Raw genomic sequence first — 14,591 nt, 5'->3', positions numbered from 1 at the left:
ATCCGAGTGATCACTTAAAAGAGCAATTACAGAAGACTGTTGTCCCGTGTAAATACAGGTCTGAACAGAGCAAGTGAATCAACTCTCCTAAAAACCAAGCGACTGTTGGCCTGTGTAAACAGGCAGTTGTTCATCTATGAATGGCTGCCTGTTTACTCTGAATGGGGGCGGGTGGAAGAGATCTCCAGCCCACTATGCCTGCATTCAGTGATCGATTATCGCTCGTGTATAAAAGCACAAGAACCATAATCACTGGGATGGCTGTCCGTCTCTTAAACTCCCAACAGTTGCCCTATGAAGAAAGTGCCCTAATGTGAATGGCCACCTTTAGAGTCCCTGTGTCTGTACTACAAAGCTATAGGCACTCTTTGTGCTGCAGTGTGATCAGTGCCATCTCGGAGAAAATACCTTCAAAGTATCACACTTGATGAAACCTACTGTCATTTGCTTTTTATATTGAAGGCTTAGGGAAAAACGGTAGAGACCTAAGGAAGCTTATAGATGCGATATCATGGCTCCTTACAATTCAGAGGCTTTATGTAGCCATACTATGCATCGATGCTTGAGGCCTTAACTCCTCAAAATCACTAATAAATGTTTATTGGGCATGTCTTACTTTTTTTTTTACACGTTGTTAATGGCAGCCATGTAATTGTGATGTGTATAGGACAATTTGAGTAGTTGTCAATAACGACTCTCAATAAACATGGAAAATTGATGGCAATTGATGGTCCATTTAGTCGCCCTTATATTATTTCTTCCCTTTTCTCTTAGCATACATCTATGCTTATTCCAGGCAGCTTGAATTCATTTGTTGTTGATTTTCCAATCTGCTGGAAGTATGTTCTGAGTATCTACTACTCTTTTAGTGAAATAACATTTCCTAACATTGCTTCTGATTTTCCCCAACTAATCCCGGATTGTGCCCCCTCGTTCTTGTGTTTAGCTTCCTAGTAAATGCACTTCTTCCCTGAACCTTATTGATATCCTTACATATCTATCTAAAAGTTTCGATCATGTCCCCCTCTCCCTTCTCTCCTCCAGGCTTTACAAATTAAGTCTTTCCTGATAAATAACAGATCTGCTTTCTATCTTGCCTCCCAACGTTATGGTTGATCAAAGCGGGACACTTACGGTCATTGTGTGATAGATCTATTTTCCACCCATATTTATACACTTGAGTGCTTTTAATTTAAAAATTAGCACAAGAATCATTGGAATACGGCTTTTTACAATCTAAATTGCACCACATGATGGAATAATATGCAAATTGGCGTCTTAGATACAGTTAGGAAGCACACAGATAGTTTATGATACGTTTATTAATGCAAATCTATTTCACGCTCAAAAAAGGGACAGTTAAGGGCCAAATAGGGACAAAGGGACTTGGGTCCAAAAGAGGGACGCTTGGGAGGTATGCAACAAAAATCATCCGGTCTGTGGTCAGATTTAGATAATAGGTGATGGGACTTGTAGTTCTACAACAGTTCACCATAGCACCAAGTTATTGTTCAAAATCTTCCAGCGTCCATTATCCCATAATCTCGCTGTTCAAACTGTTGCACGGTGCTGAGACTGCCCCTTTGTTTCTAGTTTGCATACCCCCAGCAAAGAATAGGTTAATGTTGCAATTAAGACTTTCCATTGTGCCCTATATAGTGCAAGCAGATCGGGTAACACTGCAGTCCTGCATTGTTAGAGCCATGCAGAGGTAATAAAAGTTTTCATTTCTCCCTCTCTCCACCCTAAAGAGAGCCTCCCGTTCTTTCCCAGCTCCTATCCCTGCCCCCATTCACTGGGATCAGAGCCAGCAGTAACCCCCACCACACAGACCTGCGGCTCTGGCCAACAAATCTGTCTGCACCCCAGCAAACACCCCTTATCCACCATGCTCTATCTCAGGGCATCAGTTTTCATGTCACTGGAGGCATGTATGTTTAATTCCACTTTTCCTCTCCCTCCAGGCAATCCCAGAAAAGTACACAATGACACATTATTGTGTCTGGGACAAACCTTCTCCACTTTGTGACATGTAGAGTGTTAGCTTTGTGGTCAACCCCTGCACGCCAGCTAGCAGCCCAACCCTTTCTGGGATCACTGGCCAACTTTTTAAAGGTTCTATGGCCTGCAGGTCCAGCATGGTGGTCTTGGATTCCTCTTCCTAACTTTCTTTCTTTGCTCCACCCCTCCCCCATAACTCATGGACAGCCACATCACACTCCATGCGCTGAGGCCCAGGCTAGGAACTATTTTTTCTTGGCACCGTAAACTAAAGTGCACTCTGTGTAAAAGCTGCAGGAGCCATGTGGCTGCTGGAAGATTATAGCCCTCTGTGAATACAAAAGCATACGCCTAGAATCCTATATCACAGTCGCTGCCAGGACTTGCTACTTCCACCCCGAAATGGATAAAGAAAAACTTATGCTGTCTTCCTGTGTTTAACTCTTCTAGAACCAGGCCGCTCTTTGTGTTCCACGTAGGAAAAAAAAATTGTGCATCAATAAGGCTGTATTTACACAGCCGAGTGCGATATCGGTCCGAGAAACTCATAGACGAATATCGCGCTTCTACATATACGATTTTTTTTTCCCCCTGCGATTGCAATGCGTTTTGCGGGAATAACGCATTGCATTACCGCACATGCGATTTTCATACATGTGAAAAAATAATTTGCATTGCATTAATACGTGAGCGTGATGCAATTTTATAGTCCTATAGAAAATAATGGACGACATCGCCCACAAAACAGGACATGCTGCGATTCGTCTATCATGCAGCAGCGCTACGAGAGACAAATCGCACATTCAAATACATCCATTCCAAATAATGGATTCTATTTCCGTGAAAGCTTTGTGCACCTCACATGGGCGATTTTCAAGTGCGAGTTCAGTCCGATTGCAATGTAGATGGAACTTGCACATGAAAAAAAAACTATTTATATCTGTTTATATTCACGTAAGCGATTTTGCTCTTGGATCAATGGTCCGAGTTAGAGAAAATCGTAGCGTGTCCTCTTTTGGAGCGATTTGTGTTCAAGAATCACCCATTATTTCAAATGGGAGTGTGAAAAGAAAAAATAAAATCGCATCAATCAGACTCACATGCCATGCGACTTGCACACGAGTGTGATGCGAGTGCAATTTTTGCCATATAAACTATCGACGGCACATGCAATTTTTTTCAAACGCATGTACATAGATGCAATTGAGATGCGTTTTTCATGCTAAAATGCATCGCAATTGCAGAAAAATCACAGTTAAATAGAGTGCAATGGAGGTCCGATTTTCTCCAACCTACATCGCACTCGCTCGTGTCACTACAGCTTAACAAGGCAACATTGATTCCAGGAAGACAATCAGTATATTATGGGTTACATGTTGTTCTGCTTAAAAGCTTAGGCTCTGTGGAGGGGAGATACTCCCTGCCAGAAGACCCCAATAATTCCGGGAGCAGACACTGTACACACAGGTGAGGACAGGTTGTAAAAGAGACAATCCACAGACAGGCGCATATAAGAGTGTCATGCACCCTGCAGCAAAATCAGCACTAACCTCAACATTACTGTCTCATAAATCAGGGAAGAGAAGGACAAATTCTCTGCTCTGAGACTTTGCAGTATTTGTCAGCCTACTGCTGCTACATTCCTTCCAGCAAGGTCACATATGTGGGGGGTCAGTGAGCAACCCAAGGGCAGCTAAATGGGCTGTCAGGTATCAGTCAGTTATTGGAGGCTTCTAGAGGATGTGCACCACTGTGATTACTGCAGGCAGAAGCTATTCCTTCACCATGTCACCTGCTCGCCTACAGATACTGCATCTCACCCATCGCCTCCTAATAACAAATGATTCAAAGCTCACCACTTTGCAGGGAATGAAAGAAATTTGGTGGAGCTTCCCTGGAGAGCATGAGTCTGGCAGGTTGTGATAGAGGATATATGTTTGTGTCTGAATCATTGCTCCTATGAGGGTTACACGGGAGAGGCTTACAGAAAATAACTTTCCTGTTCAACACAGAACATGTCTCATTTGACTGTATCACAGCAATCTTCATAGTCATGTGTGATATTGCAAAAGTTTCCAAAGACCTTAACTTTTAGTGCATACTTATGAATAATAGCCGTCTCTGTGAAACCACAAGTAAATAGTTCGTCTGATGTGAATTCTAACTATTTTTTTATCAGTCGCAGTTGGCATATGTATTTCACATTGGATTGAATATACTGGTTGTTAATGCTTTGTTATAGGTGATGGAAGTGCAAGAAATCATAACTTATTGTCTTGTTTAATGAGTAATTAAAGATGATGATGCTGTGATGGTTACACCAATTTCCAGGACCTTACTGCCCTGCATATACACAACATGTCTAAATCCCATTCATGTAGGGAAATTACTGGTCTAATGCAATTGATAATTATTCATATTTGTTTACTGTAAATGAGATGGAAATGCATCCACTTGGAAGATGCAGCACTGTGCAAAAGTTTTAGGCAGGCGTGGAAAAAATGTTGCAAAGCAAGGCTGGTTTCACATCTGTGTTGGAAGCGCCAGTTGGAGGATCCACCGCAGATCTGACTCAAAATACCGGAAGAAGAAAGGCTCCATGCAATGCTTTTTCTTCCATCCAAAAGCCGGGCAGCTGAGCCGAAACCAAACGGACCCCATTACATTCAATGGAGTCCATTCGGAGCCGATTGGTTCCGTCCTGAGATGGAGCCTTTGGCCATGGGGATCCAATGGAGCAGCAATGTGGAACCCGAGTGCAGATGTGAAACTACCCTAAGAATTTTTTCAAAAATGGAAGGCATCTGATTGGCTCCAAATTTATTCTGCAGCAGGACAACCACCCCAAACATCCAGCCAATGTCATTAACAACTATCTTCAGTGTAAAGAACAGGGGCTCCTGGAAGTGAGGATATGGCCCCCACAGAGCCCTGATTGCAACGTTATCGAGTCTGTCTGGGATTACATGAAGAGACAGAAGAAGATCTGTGGTTAGTTTTCCAAGACGTTTGAAAACACCCTGTGGAATTCCTTCAAAAACTGTGTGCAAGTGTAAGTAGAAGAATTAATGCTGTTTTGAAGGCAAAGGGTGGTCACACCAAATATTGATGTTTTCCACACTTGCCTAAAACTTTTGCACAGTACTGTGTATATATATATATATATATATATAATATGTAAGCAAACACACTAATAACAATGTTACTGACTCATTCACTGTAAAATGTCTATAAATGTGATCATTTGTGCCATTAATTACATTAGTTATAAACAATCTGACACTGATCATATACTAAATATCAGTAACCGGTATACTCGATGTTCATGATTCGTCAGACTATCAGACACGTGTCATACTCCTGACTAACCATCCATTATAAATTCTGCTAATGGTGAGAAGAATTTTGATACATTGTATCCATTCGGTTTTGTATCAAGTGTCGTTTTACCGCTCTGCCTTCTTGTTATCACCAGGATTAGGCGAAAAGTTGTTCTGTGTACGGTCGACTTAAAGTTTAATCACAACATCTTTCTAATTACAGAGCATGATATCCAGAAAATGTTAAGACAAAGACAAGCCTCTAGTTCCTTATATGGTGCAGTGAACTGGCACATTATGAATGATCGCTTACAGTTTTCCTGCTGAATTCTCGCCTGTAGGAGAAGGGGAATATATCTTAATTATTAACCGTCAGTCTCTGTGCAGCCTTGTGGGAACAATACAGAAGTTACAACGCAACTTCTGCTGAACCGTTGCCCATGAAAAACAGATCGTTAATGCAGAAATGCCGCATGAATCACAGTACCTGGACGCAGTATACTAGCTGAGTACTTACCACACTACTAGTTAGCTCCTATCTCCTTTAGTGGGAGCCAGAATGCAGAACTCCATGAGGACTTTCACCTCTTCCTTTTCTTTCTCAACATATCCACAGGCAAGTGAAGCAACATGTCCTACAACAATCCACAGTCCTGGATCATGGCCCCCTCTACATGCTCTGTACTAGGGGGGACTCCTTTGTAGAAACAATGGTGGGGAAGAGGAACCTCCAGATATTCAGGACATGTCCCAGCAGAGCACAAGTGATTGAAGTTGTGGAGGGAGTGCGGTGCTCCCTGTGCCTGCCTCTTCTGCGCTGGGACAAGGCTGACATCACATCCTCCTCCTCCCCCCTGCCCTCACTTTTGTGGACTTAGGATAAACTGAAAAATTCAGGAGGGAGTTAAAGGTGCAAGCATTCTGCAATGCTGGAAGTGCTGCTAAACTTCTATCTACACAAATGTCACGTGAACCAGCTCCTTCTTATAGGGGATAAGTCATAGGATAAGTGCATTATTCCAGCAGTCTGATACATTACTAGGAAATAACACACCTTTGTGTATTTACTAAATAGTCATTTTTATACAAACAAAAAATAGATTTTTGTTTCACTCCTATTCTTTCTTGTAATAAAAAGAGAATATTTCCCACAAATTAAGGGCTCCGTCACACGAGCATATGGTCACAGTGCATTACGCGTGTGGGTTTTGCGTGCAGAATATTCTGTATCAATCTGCCATGGGCTCTCATGTTGCCGCTCACTCATATTGGGCGAAATATGCGCACAATAAAGATCGCAGCATGTTCTATCTTGGCATGTATTACACATGCATACACACCAAGATAGTACATGGTGATTGGCGGGACGCAGCAAGTACACAACGTCATTACGCACTTGCTGCACACCCCGAGACTGTGTCATGCAGACGACATGCACTGAATTGCACTCGTGTGAAGCCACCCTTATTGCTTCACACATTCACGCATGTAAAATCTGTACGCGCAATACACAGAGCATAAAACCCAAGGTTCTCAATGGGTTCGTTTTCTTTTTTCATTTTTACACGCAGCGCAGCATGCTCTATTTAAGTGTGTATTTGCGCATCAAAGCCCCCATAGGCAATACGCTGCACAATTTTGCTGGAAATTGAACTCATCCGATTTGAATGGTCCCAAACAGCTCAAAAAGTAAAATGCGCAGATTTGAGCACAGTAGCACTATGTTCACAACGCAAAAACGTCATGCTATCGCAATCATATTTGCGCTTGCACTCGCGTGAAGACGCCCTTAGTCTCTCACAAATACCAGCATGGTTTCAAATGTTCAATTTTGTTCTCAATCAGTATCCTCAACGTGAAAAAGGTTGTGTCTAGAATCTCTGTTTTATGCTAATTTTTGTAGATAAGTATATTGCAGCTGTCCGTGCGAATTCCGCAAAAAAATAGAACATGCTGAATATTAAATCCACTCACAGAAATCACAATCGCTATCCGCTCATGTGAGCGACATGCGAATGTTTTGTACTTTTAATGTGTGCAGAATAGTGGGAATCATCCACGCAGGTGACGATCGCGAATTTCACAATTCAAATCCAGCTGTGTGCAGCCGCCCATATCCCCAGGATAGGCCATCAATAGTAGATTGGATGGGTTCTGCCACTCAGGGACCCGGCAGATCAGCTTTTTACTGAGCTGTTGCACTTGTACACTGAGCTGATTTCTGCAGGAAGCAGACTGCTCTGTTTCACTGCAGTGGGCAGTTATGGTAATGCAAGCCAAGCTGCCATTCACTTCAAGTGGAACTTTATCTGTAATACTAAGCCTGGCCACTGCAATGAGAACAGAGCTATAGGTGCTTCCTGTAGAAATCAGTTTTGTGTGCAAGCACACTAACCCAACAAACAGCTAACTGATTGGTGGTGGGTATTGTGTGACAAACCACCCTTGATCTACTATTGATGGTCTATCCTCAGAATAGGCCATCTATAGTTTACAACTAGACAACTTTTTAATTACGACTTGAATGGGAGTAAGTCGATATAATCACTGTGGACCACTGTATACAATAATGAAGCAAGTAAAAAGCATTCGCGCATCTGTTGCCATTAAAAAATTCTATAAGTTAGTATCTGAGTCATTTGTTAAGGCCCATTTAGAGGGGACGAATGTCAGGCAAACGGTGCCCAACACTCGTCTCCGCATGTACTCGCTCTCGTGCTGCTGCACAGGAGCTAGTATCACTGGGTCACTGTATCGCTAGTATCGCTGCTGTCAGCAAGCCAGCAATACTAGCTCCCGTGCAGCATGGGAGCAAATGTATGCGGGGACGAGTGCTGGGCATCGTTTGCCTGACATTCGTGCCATCTAAATAGGCCTTTAGTAAGTATAGAGTGTAACAGGGTATCACTGTATGACAGTGGTCCTCAACTAGTGGCTTGGTTGCATACCCATATGTGACTCTGAAAGCTTATCTAACATTATAGGTGGTGTTTCAGGATAAACTACTCAATGTACATGAGGAATAACAGTATTTCTGCTCATTATATGACTTGCATCTTGCATTTACTACCTGCTTGCCCTTTCTACAGACTTCTTCTCTAATTTTCAGTTCTCCCTGAGTTGGTAGCTGGAAACTAGATGCTATAACTGCTCAAGATGGCTCTACTGAACAGGGAAAAGCAGAATATCTTTTCTTCTATCTCTCTGTAGCAGATTGTAACTATGAAAAGCATCATGGGGAAACTATACAGCAGTACTGACCAATGTGGGTGAGATTTAAATCCCTTAAAAGTTAGCTGCAGCAGCCTCTGTATGAGTCTGTCTCCTCCTCCTTTCTCCTCTCCATAGACTTTTATGGGCAGCATGAGTCATCACCCTCCTCCACTTTCCAATCTCTGTCTTGTTATCTCTGTCACTAGAGGAAGACTTTACTTGACAACAGGCAGTGGAGAGCAAATTAGAAGCAAGGGAAACCCTAGTCAACAGCACTTTAGATTGCTTTTTGAGCTCAAAAACATAATTTTAGGCAAATAAAATAAATTGCACTTTTTCCAGGTATCACATTCGTTCTCGCATAAGCACAACTCAGTGACCATTTAAGCTTCTAGTATGTGGCTCCCCAGTTGTTGGCAATGGCAAAATATTATTGTACCCCAATATCACTCGGAATTTTATAGCATCACTGAAAGTTGGTACCGGGGTTATAACTAATGACAGACAATGAACACCAAGCTAAGAACTACAGTATATCACTGTTACTTGGCTGCTGAGTCTGGACCATATAAGAGACACTTGACATTGCAGCCGACACTATCAATCTAAGAATATTTATTGCTCCTCTTCTCCATGACACTTAATTGCTTTACATTAAAGCCTGTGAGGAGCTGGAACCTTCAGACATTTGATCTTAAGGGAACCTGTCACCTGAAAAATCCTTTTAAGGCCGCCTTCACAGGAATGGGTCAGAGTCCGCAGCGGAATACGATCCTGTGCCTGGCCAGCATGTGTGTGTACCTGTATTTAATTTGTATACGGATGGTCCAGATGGCTCGCCGTTGGACATGCACAGTACAGATTTTTTTTAACCCTTTCCAATCCACTGTCTGACCTGTGAAGACATTATGATTTAAGGCTGTACAGCTCCGATGTTGGAAGACATCCATCGGGGTTCTCTTACTGTATACTACCAGCCTCTCTGCTGTCGGAGTCTATCCAATGTGTCACCTCATGCAGTACTGGCTTTAGCCAGCATATAGCGCCATTGTATAACAGCAGAAAAAGAGTAAGCCCCCTAGGAAAACCAAGATACAAATTGGATTGGAAAGGGTTAAATCCCTGCTTTTCCAGCACCATCACTAGCCGATGATGTGGAATCTGCGACCTTTCCACAATATCAATTGCGGAAGGGCCACAGGTCGGACGGCTTCCATTGACTTCAATGGATGCCGTCCATGCGGAATCTGCACAAAAGTAGAGCATGCTGCGATATTTTTTTCCATGAGCTGTCCGCTCGTGTGAAAATGCTCTATTCTTTCTAATGAATGCCGCAGATCATCCGCGAGGGTGACAATTGCAGATCCCGCAATCCAAATCTGACCGTGTGCAGCCGGCTTTAATCTGTCACCATAGTGTTAAGCAGTAAGACACAAGTGGAGCACACATGCTTTAACCATTTGCAGAAATTCATACTTTGAAAGTAGTTTGCCTAGTATTCAAATCATCTGCCTCGAGTCAACGAGGCGGCACCATGAGCCTTTCGACTCAGCACGTCACTGCCATAACTCGCTCACCGCCTCACCTGTGTATGCAGATCAGCGAAGGTAGTGCTGAAAACTTGCAAAGGGCCCTCCAGCTGCATCTTCTGGCGCATGTGCAGTGCACTGGTGAAGCCAAGGTGATTGATCCAGCTTGCTTCATTACACATGTGCCAGGGAGATGCGGCCAGGGGGGTACACAGCACCTTTGGGAGATCTCAATACTCTATATATAAAAAAAAATTCAGCTCACCACCCAAATCAAGGCATCCGGATGTAGAGTATGTGCTTGCTTAGAGAAGGCATGAAAGTCAAGTACATTTTAGGACAAGCTGGCTCAACCCAGGCTTTAAAAATTAAAAGCCAAAACTTGCTTATTTTTCTCAGTTTAAAAAAAAAAACATTTGAATTACAACCTCAGCACAAAAAAAGCTCTGTTGACGTGTTTATGACGCTGCACTGCGCCCTTAGTCCTGACTAAGCACTGACATACATAAAGAAGGAGAGGCAGAGAGCGTGAGGAGAGGTGAGGTTATGGCAATGCTATGCTGAGTCGGAGGGTTCATGGTACTACCTCTTTGATTCGAGGCAGATGATTTGCATACAGGCCATGCTACTTTCAAAGTAAGCAGGGGCTCTCCTTGGGGAGAGACAATGCCTCTCCTGACACACTCACCTCCTAGACATCTCCATACACTTTCTGGGTGCTCTCCCTAAAGTGGCCATTAACACTTTATGCAAATAGATAGCTAAATCTTTCAACCTTTCAGTCATTTGAAAGATTATCTTTGCATGTAAAAGGGCCTCCATTCTCTGACAGACTATCGCTCCTCCTATTGCTGAGATGGATTTCAGGTGCTTATACACCCAAGAGTTCTACCATATAGTTCTACCATATATCAGTACTTAAAAAAAAACAAAAAAAAACATCTATGTTTGCATTTGCGTTGGAGAATTGTTGCAAATTCCGTCAGGATTGTCATGTAGAATAGCCCTACATGCAGTGTAATACGTCCTGTCAAAATGACAAAATCCTTGACAAAACCCAACAAACCTTATTATGAGTCAATGAGGTCCATCAAGTGGCGGTAGTATTAGTCATACACTGGATCCGTCACTGCGTCATGACCTTCTAAAAAAATGTCTAATATACCTTCATTCTAGGAAAACCGCTGCACAAACATACAAATATTCATTAGTGTTATTAGATTTGCAGTTGGCTGAGGCCATTCTGCTTCCTCGCTTCACGTTCTTCATGCCATTCTACTGCACTCAATACAAATGTCTAGTAATGCAATATGCAATTCAGAAAAGAAATCTGTCTAGGTAAAGAATGGGCATAAACACAAAAAACGTCCGGCATAGAACAGAAAGGACAAATATTCCAGTTGGTATCTTCTTAATTGCTTTCAACAAACACTAGATTGAATCCCACATCTATCTCCACAAGGTCTTGGTAGAGGTTAGATAGTCAATTTCCACTGACTTATCTAAAATATATGCAAACACTCACATATGCTTCTGTTACAAAGGACAGGCGTGCTGAAAGTATATTGTATACAGGTTTGGATGTAAGGATTGATTCATTATGGCAGCTTCACTTTGAATACACTGACCTATTAACTGTGTCAGCGGCATCACATAACAAAAAAGGTCCCCACGTATTTATTTTCTGAGGGTGATGTTAATGCAGGTTCAAAGGGCAAATGCAAAGACCATGTGAAGTTTTTTTTAAGGAGTTACAACTATATAAGTCCTAGTACATTTCATCAGACTGTAAATTAAAGGGTAGTATACTTTTAACAAGCCGGTATCATATTACTGGTCCTGTTTGTAGAAGCTTGGAGCACCCGCTCAGTTATTTTCGGCAGGGGACTCACACTTTTTATGTCTTTCTATACAGCACAGGAAAACAGGGCGTTCAGGGGTTGGGTGTTTCATCAGTGATTCCTTGTTTTTCGAGAAAGGGTAGTATATAGTGTATGTATGTCTGGTCTTAATATGGATGCACTGATGCACGAAGGGAGGGGTGGCGGAGGGCAAGTATAGATGAACTTCCTACCAGTGGATGACATCATTGGTGGTTGTGTTAAGATCTATGGCGGGTGTTGACTTTCCCATTTTGTAGCATGTGTATGTATTACGTCAGCAATGTTACCTGCTGTTATATTGAATCAAAAGCACTGTCTGGTCATCTAAGTTCGGTCTTGTAGAACTGCTGGAGGGCAATTGTTGGGACCTAATACACACAAGCCCAATACACGAAGGCGGAACTTGAAATCCTGGGTCCCAATACAAAAATGGTTACCCAAAATATTAAATATAATTAAGAGTACTGGTCTTCTCATATGGGGCCGACAGACCTCTTGACCTTCCTCTTGAAGCTCCCATAGTTAGGGTACTTTTAGACAGGAAGACTGTTGGGCCATCCCAATGACTATGGCTCCCCTGCTTTCATACAGGAGCGATAGTCATTCAGTGAATGGAGGCGGAGTGCAGTGGAGATCACTTCCACCCACTGTCCTTCATTCACTGTGAACAGGCAGTCGTTGAACAATGAACATCTGCCTGGTTTTACTGAGTGAGAAGTTGCTCACTAGTTGTTTTGTTTTAGTGAGCTGAAATGAAGCAACTAGCAACTAAAGCCATTCTATGTTAAGCTCCGCCCTCTTGTCAAACAAGGCAGGGGGAGTTGGGGAGAGCTGAAACACAGTCATGCACTACATTCAGATGCACCGCAGTGCAATCAGGTGCATAAAGCACCAGAAACAGGCTGTGCTGTGGAATGCTGAAAAAAAAAGTTCTAGTCCTGGAACCTGAACATTCTCGGTTCTGCAAATGCCATATAAAGAAAATGTGGCCCAAAACTCCTGTGAGCCCATTGCTGCCTAAAATACACAGCAGACTTGTAACACTCTGATCATGTTTAGCTATGGCCCACGGCTGCAGAGCACTCTACTACAGAATCAAGAGAGCCATTCACTAATGAGCAACTTTCCACTTAGTGTAAACAGGTAGTCATTCACCTATAAGTGACTGCCTGTTTACTGTGAATGGAGGTGAGCAACCAGAAGCGATCTCCAGCGCACTCTGCCTCCATTCACTGAACCACTATCACTCCTATGTGAAAGCACAGGAGCAATAGTCATTGGGATAACCGTTGAGCACATGTAAAAGTACACTAAGTGCAATGTCTGAGCTGTGACAAATCAGCTAGGGGTTAAGAGAAGTTGGGGGGCCCGAAGATAAACTTTTGCACCCGGGCCTATGAGCCTTTAGCTACGCCCCTGCCTGTAACACCTCCCTGCTCCAACACACACAACCTTTCAACTAAACTATTCCCTTCAGGGTGTTGTAACCCTTTCTCTATCTTTGGCCACCTGCAGACGGGCGGGTCGGATCCGGCAGCAAGGATTCTCGCCGCGGGACCCGACTCGAGCGACTGCAGGGACCTGCGCGTACTCAGCCGCACCCGCCGGCTCCGGCTGTTTGCTGTGCCGGCTTGCCGCGCACAGAGATAGAGCATGCCGCGATTTGTTTGCTGCGCGAGATTTCGCTCGGCCAAACCGCGGCCATCTGCATAGGATTGTGTTTGTTAACACAATCCTATGCAGGCTTCCAGCAGCGGAAATTCCGCGGGAAATCCCGCCGCAGACGGCCTTTAGGAGAGACCTGCTATAGAATTGCTGGGCATAGATTGCAGATTGAAGAGCCCTGAGCCAATAACTATCCCTAGTTTCTCCATTGCCTTGGGTTTATTTAACCTGATAGAAAAAGAAAAAAGGACTAGCTACCTATAGCAACCAATCATGTGCTTGCACTTATTTTTTTAAGGGCCACTAGAAAATGAAAGCAATGATCGGATTGGTGGTTACGTGAGACTGCACTATTATTCCTTTGGATTGGTTTCCAATATGAGTATAAAGGCTGGTTTACACGGGCCGATGATCGCTCAAAGATCGCTCAAACGACAGTGTGAGTGACAGCTTTGAGCAATCATTTTGCATAAAGTATTAAGTAGCTACTTAAGTACCAATTAAGTGTGCAAATGAAGCCTTCCCTGAAGTCAGTTAATAGCCCCAGGGCTCTTATTTGCGCTCAGGTCCTTTGTTCTCCATTGGGAAACAATGTTATCAGCACTACCCGCGGAGAACTGCTGATAAAAGTGAAAGACGATTTTTAGGTTAGCTTGAATTTCACGATCAGCTAACAGTGCCCGAAAAGCGGATGATGGGCGCACATTTACACTCACCGATTATCGCTAAAATGATCGCCGATTACCGATTTTTTTTAGCGATAATCGGCTGATGTAAATAGGCCTTAACTGAGAGTGAGTCCTGATTCGTTACCCTGGTGTCCCAGCTTTGCAGCGGCCCGGGACCTTCATTACTGGTAGATGTCTACTCAGCTAGTCACTGTCACCGCGACTGCCAGCTTGTTGTTCCAGCTGGGCCCCATTCTCAGCTTGGCTGCCAGATATGTGGGATAATTCCTGCCCCACCCTGAGCCAATGCAG

The 14,591-nt window shown here is 43.3% G+C and overlaps 1 protein-coding gene across 6 annotated transcripts in view; it reads right to left on the bottom strand.

Annotated features, from left to right (window-relative positions):
* The window catches only part of FAT1 (FAT atypical cadherin 1), a 235,408-nt gene that overhangs the window by 185,067 nt on the left and 35,750 nt on the right, over positions 1-14,591 (bottom strand). For 5 of the 6 annotated variants that reach the window (XM_066573418.1, XM_066573422.1, XM_066573423.1 and 2 more), the window contains exon 1: positions 5,839-6,082. The exons of the other annotated variant lie outside the window; for it this stretch is intronic. The gene's annotated coding sequence lies outside the window, so the exon portion shown is untranslated. Of the gene's footprint in view, positions 1-5,838; positions 6,083-14,591 lie in introns of those variants that run through there. 6 annotated transcript variants of the gene reach the window in all.

This window comes from Eleutherodactylus coqui, chromosome 7, assembly GCF_035609145.1.
Source record: "Eleutherodactylus coqui strain aEleCoq1 chromosome 7, aEleCoq1.hap1, whole genome shotgun sequence".
Classification (NCBI taxonomy): domain Eukaryota; kingdom Metazoa; phylum Chordata; class Amphibia; order Anura; family Eleutherodactylidae; genus Eleutherodactylus; species Eleutherodactylus coqui.
The sequence above is the reverse complement of the archived record's forward strand: the minus strand, read 5'-3'. Positions and strand labels throughout refer to the sequence as shown.